Source organism: Mytilus trossulus, chromosome 11 (assembly GCF_036588685.1).
Source record: "Mytilus trossulus isolate FHL-02 chromosome 11, PNRI_Mtr1.1.1.hap1, whole genome shotgun sequence".
In the NCBI taxonomy this organism is placed as follows: domain Eukaryota; kingdom Metazoa; phylum Mollusca; class Bivalvia; order Mytilida; family Mytilidae; genus Mytilus; species Mytilus trossulus.
This window is the reverse complement of record NC_086383.1, coordinates 56349475-56360290: the sequence shown is the minus strand read 5'-3', so window position 1 is coordinate 56360290 and position 10816 is coordinate 56349475. Positions and strand designations below refer to the sequence as shown.

At 31.2% G+C, this 10816-nt stretch overlaps 1 protein-coding gene across 2 annotated transcripts in view; it reads left to right on the top strand.

The window, feature by feature from the left end:
• The first annotated feature begins 1949 nt into the window (after positions 1-1949).
• Positions 1950-10816, top strand: part of LOC134691330 (rho GTPase-activating protein 18-like) — a 46872-nt gene continuing 38005 nt past the window's right edge. Inside the window, exon 1 of one of the 2 annotated variants that reach the window (XM_063551785.1) lies at positions 1950-2072. The gene's annotated coding sequence lies outside the window, so the exon portion shown is untranslated. Of the gene's footprint in view, positions 2073-8410; positions 8490-10816 lie in introns of those variants that run through there. The other variant, XM_063551786.1, reaches the window with a different exon arrangement.

Here is a 10816-nt window from a genome sequence, read left to right as displayed (position 1 = left end):
ATATGATCCAATAAATAAGGCAAATACATCATGTACAATGTATACTAAATTATCAATACATATTTGCTTGTTTGCCGGATCTGATAAACCTTTACTTTTTAATACCTTTACGTTACCTATCATGTATTTGCCGCCTCTGTCAGATGAACCAATGGCACTGTTGTCCTTTGTCAGTGTGAATTAACTCTTTACAATCCTATGAATTGACACTAGATACATACACGGTCACAATAACAACGGTGCACTAATAAAATCGGTTAGATAAAAATATATTGAACCAATACTTTGTACACTGTACATATCCCACCAACACTTTATCTACACAGTTACAGTTCTCATTTCTATAATTATTACATATATTTCCATATCATAGGCATTTCTGTTCGCTGTTATAACATTGATGAACGCTTTTGATATAAGCTAAAGCATAGGCCAGCACTACTGATTTTCTCAATGTGTACATGTTGTTGATATGTTTAGAAATGAAACTTCAAGTAGTCAATGCAATGATTAATTGTAGCAAATTGTTGTTACTCTGAAATAATCCACTTATAGTAATATCTTTAATATAACATTTTAGTTTGTCGATGAACAGAGACCTAACTTCCTCCAATACTTTGCACTTGATTATAAAGTGTTCACGATCTTCAGGTTCATGCTTACATAGTTGACAAATTGGACTCACAGATTGCCTACTAAATTTAGCTCTGTCTTGTTGAAGTGTGTAGGTTCCAAAAGCGAGTTTGGATTTTATGTTACAACGTTTGACAGCAAACGGCTCAGTTCCCCCACTAACCAAATGTTATGAGTTTTGCCAATAATTGTGTCCTCAATATTAAGTAATTTTAGAGTTGATTTTTCTTTGGCGTCGTCATTTTTTAGTTTGCCCAGCCAGAATAGGTAAACAAACTTAGAGACCAGTTTTTTCCCATTTATATTTACACGGAGGATTGACTAATAACTCGTGAGGAGATGGTAGTTCATATTTGTCAGCAAGCTCAACAATTCTTATAAACCAACTCTTAGAGTCCTTGTTTTTTTTATATAGCTAATTGTCTAAATGCAATATTACATTCAACAGATTCTTTGTTTGCTACAATGTTTCTAAAAGTACATAACATTCACTTATGAACAACAGCCTCAATTTGGATCTGACCTAATAACAATATAGTTCCAGTATTAGCTGTTCTTTCTGGTAGATGCTGGACTTGTTTCATAAGTTTAATGAAATAAGTACAAAGGTTTTCAATATCTTTTGCTGACAAACAAATCACATCCAATCTATACAACAACCTTGGGATTACATATAAACAGTTAGGCAGCAACCATTTGAATTTGTTTTTGACCCTGAGAAAAAAAAATATGTTTGTTTCACCCTCAGCTGATTCTCAGCTGCCACTGTATGTAATCAGGCTAAGATTGAAAGAAAAAAATTGCTTTCAACTTGTTGCGAAAAAAAATAGATTTTTCCGGAGGAAAAAATCCATATCACCCCCCCCCCCCCCCCCAAAAAAAACCACCCCAACCAACAGAAAATCAAATGGTTGCTGCCTTAATAAGATGAAGAGATACCGTTTTCGGATTTAGTCATGAAGGCATGCATATCTTAATTCAAGCCGGCAAAATTGTGTATTTCTATAGAAGCGGAAGCCAGGTAAAAAAATGTTTTGTTTACACATATGCAATTGGAGTAAATGAAACTATACATTCTGCATGATCACGTCATATTTATCGTGATATTTATATCGATGTTCATCAGAGTAAACAGTACATCAGTACTTTGATATGACATATTTTGCTTGAAAATCAAGTCAGTGTCGCAGAAAAGTTAACCCTATCCGAATATAAGTTTTGGAATTGGGGGCAACCTGACGGTTAAGCTAAATATAATATAGAATGTTTTTATATATTAAATGCACCCCCTTTTTTGTCTCCAGCGCATGCTCATACAGACACCGGAAATAAACAGGTGGTTTACAAAGGTGATGGAAAAGATGAGAAGTCTATAATTTTAATTAACGTTGTAGTAGATTAACGTGTCAAACAGAAAAAAAGAAAGAAAACAACAAACGGTAAGCACGTCTTCAGTAGTAATATGAATATAAGCAAGGAAATTATGCAAGGTTCATAACTGACAGATAATACATTCATGACAGTTCGTTTTCATCCTGGTTGTACTAAATATACATGTAGTTAAGGCTTTGATACACACTTATTATTTAGTGTATGGTAAACACAGCTCAGCTGCACATGTTCTGACAAAGAGGAACGCTTCATAGATGTTTTGGGAAATATATTAAGTCAGTCAACTGGTATGCACTATAGAGGGTGGTAATGGGGGTACCTTCATGAAGAATCACGGTAAAAATTCTTGCCAAATGAGGTTGACAGTAATTTTTTATGTATTATGATAAAATGTACTTTCTTTTAGACAATAGGAAAATTGACTGATATACATTGACGAATCACTGTGAAAAATTTAACCAATTTGAAGCTGAAAATGACCATTTGACGCCTGACAGTAAAGGGCATTACTACCCTCATTATACTTTGTATTAATAGCATCATGATAGATAAGATAAGATAAGAAATTTTATTTTAAGTCGGGTTACATTAAATACAAACATAAGCTCTGTAGAGCTTTTTGCCGACATTAATAACAATAACAACACACATATTAAGATACATACATGTAAAACACACATATTAAGCATCCAATTAAGCATACCAGTTGACTGGCAAATGTTCCCAAACACATCTATAATACGCGCTCCTGTGGTTCTTTAATAGGGTATCAATGCTACAATGTAGTCTGTTAGTTTCCGTACGGTGTATGTCAAATTTTAATTTTCAGTTACCATCAAATCATGATCAGTTGAAATTTTATTGTGATTCATCATTGTACATTATTGTTATTCATTAGAGGTCACCAAAAATAATCGTAATTTTTTCAAATAAAATTGAGAATGGAAATGGGGAATGTGTCAAAGAGACAGCAAACCTGACCAAAGAAAAAACAACAGAAGGTGGCCAACAGGTCTTCAATGTAGCGAGAATTTCCCGCACCCAGAGGAGTCCTTCAGCTGGCCCCTAAACAAATGTATACTAGTTCAGTGATAATGAACGCCATAGCCGAAGCTAATTTAAGGTTCCACTCAACATTCTGAAGTCAAAATATATAGAACACAAACATCATATCTTTGCCTGCATTTTTCAACTTATAATGAATAAAGTTCTTAACTATCATGACTATGGGAACATATCTCCTAATAAACATACTTAATATATACATGATATACATGTACACACTGTGTAAATTGTCAATAAACTTGAAATTGTTATGTTGTAGCCAAACTGGTTGTTGGGGTAAATAATATTTTGACAAGAAGACTAATAAAATTGAAACAACAACAGCAGAAGGTCACCAACAGGTCTTCATTATAGCGAGAAATTCCTGCACCCGGAGGCGTCCTTCAGCTGGCCCCTAAACAAATATATACTAGTTCAGTGATAATGAACGCCATACTAATTTCCAAATTGTACACAAGAAACTAAAATTAAAATAATACAAGACCTGTTGATGACCTTCTGCTGTTGTTTTTTTATTTGGTCGGGTTGTTGTCTCTTTGACACATTCCCCATTTCCATTCTCAATTTTAACAAATGTATTTCATTATATTGTACATGTAAAATCGTGCAACTAAAATGTAGATAAGATAAAATAAAACATCTTTGAATTTGACTTGTACTGTAATTCTCGTAAAAACTTGGATATTTCCTTATTTAAATACATCAAGTTAACTTTTAAACTAAATCGTTGTGAAATTGGCTAGAAAGGACTTCACAGTTAATAAAGTATCCATGAAAATAAGTTGGTTTACAGTATCTTATACATGTACAGGGTTCTCACTAAGGCGAGTCCATGAGTCCTGAGTGAGGACTGTCTGGACTCACCATTTTCGAGGGCCCTCATGGGGTTTTTGATTATGTGATTACTTGGCCGTTTTTTTAATGATTATTTGATTATTAAGCCAAATATTTCATGATTATTTGATTACCTAGGACTGTATTTTTAGTTTATGATTATTTGATTACTAAAGATAAGCAAATATTTAATGATTATGTGATTATATTGGCAAAAAAATGGTGATTATGTGATTACTAGGACCCTCCCATGAGGGGCCTCATTTTCAATACTGGGGAGTCCAATGATGCATCAAGATTGAACTATTTTGTAAATCTGAATACACATATCATCATTTTATAGCAATAGAATAAATGAATTCTGAATTTAATGTCATTTCATTGCTCTATTTAATAGGTATTGAGCCTAAAAATGATAAATCATATTGCAATAAGATATCTTCTTACTGTTTGGACTCACCATGGATTAAAATGACGAGTCCCTGGAGGCCTGGACTCGCCTTCAAAAATTCTTAGTGAGAACCCTGCATGTAGTAAAAACCAACATTGTATTATTGATCATGTTGAAACATATATACATTAATGTACATGTACGAATGATTGTTCAAATTGTCTGTATTTTTATGCCCCACCTAGGGGCCTTTTGTTTTCCAGGTCTGGGTGTTAGTTTGTCTGTCTGTTGCTTCTGATTAAAGTTATTGGTAAAGATAATTTTTGATGAAGTTGAAGTCTATTAACTAACCTTAAACTTATAAATGATTATTAAACATGTTTCTTATGATATAATTTTCTAATTTCAATGTCAAATTAGACTTTTTACCCGATTTCACGGTCCACTGAACATTGAAAATATAGTGTAGGCTTTGAACAGGTTAACGTTTTTGGCCAAGGTAGTTTTTAATGAAGTCCAATCAACTTAAATCTTAGTTCACATATTACATACAAAATATACTTTATTTTTCATTGACAATCTACTAGCTCTTTCATAATAAAAATAATTAGGGACTTTTGCCATGTTTAATACCTGTAGATGCTTTATACATGTATTTGCTAAAGTGGGTTTACCACAGAAATCTAAAACTTATCATGCTTATAGTATGATAATTTATATCATGTTTCATGCTTACACTTATAATTAGTCTATCAACACGTGCACCAGCTCATTTGAACAGTTTACTGGTCATTGATTTCAAGTTCATTGTCTTGTGGTTTGTTCAAGATTTAGATGATGACCATTTAATCATTATATTTATAATTTGTTCGTGTGATTCATATACAATGTATGTGATCATGTCATTTATTTTGTTTAATCATCTTAAAACCTATACTTTTACAGTGTCAAATTTTATTTATCCTATAACTGGTGAATACAAATCTATTACAGCTAGTTTCCTAATGCTTGTATAGTCCAACTTTGGTTTGCTTACTTGCTTTGTTTATATAATGTACAAATCATTGTCAAATGTAATGGGATAATGTACAATCTATTTTAAATATAATATATACAAATATGCCTTATAATATACTGTTTGAAATGGCAATAATAATGGCAATGTTAATGGCAAAATTTGCAAACCTTCATACAAACATGATAGGCAAAGCAAGCAAGCCTACGAAAGTTGGACTTATCATGCATTAGGAAATTAGCTCTAATTTGCATACAATTGTAAGAATGTTTGAGATACAATGTTTCCTTTTATATTCATGTACATGTATATAACTTGAAATGTATGTTTTATAATGATGAAATGTAAATACAATAAGAGATAACAAACTAGATCAAAGAGAAGAAAACAGCTCAGGCCATTAATGCTTGGGTCTTCAACACAGCAAGAAAATCTCCATGTACACAATGTATTAAAAAATGTCAGATTTTTACTAGACCATGTAAACCTGAAATATGGAAATACTAGGAATGCTACATTGTACATGTATATTTGGGTCTGCTAATGTTTTAAACATTTTATTAATAATTATGATTTCATTATAATTTTCATTCAAACTAATCAGGTTTGAATCCAAATGACTAAATAAGAATTAATATACAAAATGTATATATATATATATCTTGACTTCAAATATCATTGCACTTCAGAACTGGAGGTATAATTACAACAGGGCAAATGTTTGTATACAACAACTGTGTACACACGCAGAAACAAAATAAATAATGTATAAAGAAACCGTATTATAATGTAAACAGTGGCATTTAAAGGATTTTTCAATGTTATTATGTCCATACATTGTCCACGTCAATTTCTAGATCTTAAGATTCTTTTACGATGTTTACAACAGATTTGTTAATTGACGGCTTAAGTCTAAAGTCAAATATGAATTGAATGTTTATCAATGTATACCATGTAGGTTTGTATATATGTAAAGGCCAGTATCATGACAAAGTGTTAAATTTATAGTTGTAAATGATGTCAGCTAGTGTATCATATTATCACATTTTCCTGTCTGTTATGGCTCACAAGAAAGACTAATAAGACTTCAAATTCTTTACTTGATAAACAAACCTCCGGAGAGGGTGAAAAACTGAAAAATACAAAATAAGCAATTCTTACTAACAATTATCACTACAAAAATTTAGCATAACAGTACACAGTAAAGTATCAATACTAAAAACACAATATTTGGTTTTAACAATGTTTAAATAATCTTTTTTTTCTCTTTGTCAAATGCAATGTTCAATATTCAACTTGTGTTATACAATGACTGTCATAATAGTCTAAGCAAATTCAAAGTTCATAATAGATGTAATAAAATAATTCAGTTACATCAAAAAACAGTAGCACACGTGCTTGTGGTTACAGTAGAAAATAGTCGCCTTTTTTCATGAATCGAAGTGAGCAGTTTACAATAACAAAAACCGCAAATTAAATACTTTTCAAGAGAAAACATCTTAATCAAAGCAAATGAAATACAAATCAGCACACTGGATTTAAGAATTAATGTAAAAAAAGGTATGATAAACAGTTCATGTAAAATGACCAAAAAGAATGTTTTTCAACTGTTTAGGATGACTTAAAAATAGTACACTTGTCAGAAAAGGTTTAAACATATATAAAGAAAAATATGCTACATATTAACTTACGCTTTGGTGTCGTGAAGTTACAAATTTCATGAGAAATTGTACAAAATTTTGCTTGAACAAATTTTCCAAACGTGCCGGATATAAAAATAAGTGTATAAATCAAGAAGATAAAAAACAAAGACGTGAACTCCGTTACATTTCCGGAAACATGACACTGTCGAAGTTTGGGGTTCTCTCTTGATATTTAGGCTTCTTCCGCGTATAATGAGGGGGGTAAGGAGGGTTCTTGATTCCAAATTCCAAGCTTAAAAACACGAAATCCTGAAATCCCGGGCTTAAAAAATAAGAAATCCTGAGGTCCCGAAATTCGAAAAAAAGAATTCCTGAATCCCGAAACGGTAATCCAGAAATTCTAAGCTTAAAAACACCAGATCACGGAGTTCCAATAAAGTTCCTATCCACCCTCTATAATAGCTGACCGTCAGGCCACACTTAAAAATATTTTGGTTTGCCCAAACCCTACCCAAAGGTTGAGACAGTGGGTAGGTAGGTAGGCATTTTCTTTTTTTTTTTCAAAAAAAGAAATTGAAGTATCAGATGTTTATAAGTCTTCATGCCTATTTGAATGAAAAAAAACTTCTTCAAATCAGGACAATAAAAGAATTTGAGTAGGCAGCTTTTTTCTGGGTAGGTAGCGTTTGGGCAAACAAACCTATTATTTATTATGGCCTCACAAAATAACAAAATATAGCTGAAAGTGGCATTTAACACTTATCAATCAATTATATTTTCACAAAAATGTTTGAAATATTATTATGGTGTCTAATGTTAACATTGTCCATGTCAAATTTTTAAATAATAACAACAACAACAATCTTTTATTTTACACATTCTTTAACAGCTGCTGGGCTGTGATTTTTGAATTGAGGTATTTATTAGAAGGCTTTTAAAACATCTATAAGTAAAAAGAGATAGATCAGTTTGTAAAAACATATTCCATATTGATGTGCAAAATTGTGTCTAGGCCTGTGTACAATAGTGTATCATATTTTAACAAGATTGTTAAAATCATAAGTCTTGGTGTCCAACAATTTGTCCATGTTGAATTTATAAATATATTTACATTCTTTAAAAGCTGATTTGTTCGAGATGTATTAAAAACCTAGTGTCAAAAGAGAGTCAATGTAGGTAAAGATACTTGTGGGTGGGTAAGCATAAAGAATCATGATGGAGTGTTAAATTCATTCTGATATTGTATCATGTATATAGGCCAATGTATCATATATTTACAAGGATGTTTTGAATAACAATTGTTATTTGATATACGTTTGTAAACAATCTGATTATTTAAAAGTAGATTATCATTTATCTAGATCTATTAATAGTATGTATGTAAGTCAGACTATTTATCAACGAAAAAATGTAAACATTTACTGTATAGTTCATACATGTATATATTGATTTACGTTAAGAAATATTCACATCATTTTGGAGTTGACTGTGTCGGAATAATGTATTCAATAAAATGGTAAAGCAATTTATACTACATGTAATAAGTTTTATGGTATATTGAAGTTTAAATGATATTGTTATGAAAATTAATTTTTTAGAATGTAATTTTAGAGTAAACATGGTAAATCATATGTAACTCACAGCATAACATTACAGCTCTCTGTTTTAAAACTTTACTCAATACTTGAAATGTTTACATGTATGAGAGCTTAAGACAGGGCTTTGGTCTTCATATATATACAACAAAGGGAGAACTGAATTCTGTTATCTTCTTTCTGAATCTGTCATGTCCATCAGATCCAAGGGGGGGTCTGTGGGTTGGAACCCCCATTTTTTTTAGACGATCAATGCATTTGAATGGGAACATGTGGTTGGAACCCCCCCTTTATCCTAGGTTAGGTCCCCCCTTTAAAAATGGCTCAATCCACCCCTGCATTTAAAGTTCAATGTGTGATTCTGTGGATTCATTTGTTTTCGTGGATTGAGGAAAACTTGCATGTTCATATGGATATTTGAATTTGCGGTTCGGCCAAAGCCTGCATATAACCTTATATAAAATATGTAATTTGTTGAATACTTTTAAATTTCTTGGTTCATCAGTGTAACCACAAAATCGACGAAAGTTAGTATCCAAAGAATTATAATTTATAACATATCCACAGTAAAACTTATTTTCCCATGAGTTACATGATCAAAGTACATTTTAAAAAGTCTTTATTCTTTAAGTTAAGCTAATTTATTGAGGGCAAGCTGGTATATTTTGTACTAATTTTTAGACAGCAAATTTTAGGTTACAAATGTGGACCAAATTAGATTCATTGCTGATTTTAAGGTACGGTAAGAAAAGTTTACTTTTGTATATGATTATAGGATTACAACAAATTTAAGGATCTAGCTTCTTAACATGGATAAGTCATTGTTAGTGTATAAATGTTCACTAAAAGATTTACAAATATGTGGGAGATTATTGAGTATATACTTTTGTACAGAGTTTAAAATTACATGTGCAAAACTACTTTATGTACATGTAGTTTAAAATGAACTGGTCAGTGTCTTGTAAATCTAATATGGTCTGGTATGGCTGTCTCTTTTATGTGTGATTTTTACAGATACTTTGTATAAGGGAATTAGTATTTGAAAATGTATACATGTACCAACATTAGTTTTGCCGATTGAAAACTGATTCAATTTTAAAATAAGGATAGATTATTTTGATAGATTTTTAAAATGGTTTATATTTATTTTTACATGTTTAGGAAAAGAATTTTGTTTAATATTTTAAGATGACTAAAATTCATGAGAATATAGTATAAATATTTTTAATAGCATGATAGCAATAAGTTATTAACCTACAAATCTATAAAAGGGACAGCCATATCAAATCATCATATAAGATCAACTTAATAAAGCATTTCAAAGACACTTTGATTAGTTTGATCAAGCTTATAATGCTGACAGGTTTATTCTTTATTTTTAGCTCTTGATAATCGTGTTAATTATTCTAATAATAGCTAGAGTTGAATTACTGAAAGGTTAAAAAAAAAAGGATTATTGTTTAAATCTGGATATATATTACATATGGATTCATTTATTTTTGTTGGTATCAATTTTTTGTGGAATGCTCAGAAAACTTGTATATTGGTCGATATTTGATTTTTTGGTTTTGCCTATCTCTGTTTATATACAAATCCTTTTGCAAATATGCTATTCCTTGAACATTTGAATTATGTGGTTCATCTGTACCCATGAAATCCACGTTAATTGGTATCCAACGAATATAAATGAATCCACAGTAATTAGAATTGAAAAAAAATGGTATGATTGAGAAAACTCTCAGCCGAAGAGCAAATGACTGACAGCTTTCAACAATAAACAAATCCAGTTAGCAATAGAAGGCCTTGAAAGATCTTTCTGTCAAAAAATGTAGGGTAAACAGGGAGTCCTGGCTATTTTTCACCAGAGAACAAAAAAGCAATACAGGTTGAATTTTCAGTTTTGTTTGCAAAATTCTTTTTATTGTTTATTAGCATGGTATGAAATAGAAAACAATTTGTACATTTATGTATATATTAGTATGAAATATGGAATACGTTTAATTTTACATATGATTGAAATTGACATGCATGCATCAGTTATGCACATGATAAACATAACTGTAGCCAGGGGGGTTCAGGGGGTTCAAACAAACCCCTCCTTGAAAACAAACAAGCACTGTTAAAGTCAATGTTCGGTTTCAAATTGTGACTGTTAAAGTCGAGTTTGTGAGTCAAAAGAACCCCCCCTTGGAAATTCCTGACTACAGGCCCTGTTAAAAAATGGTTTTTCAGTAGTTTCCAACAAATC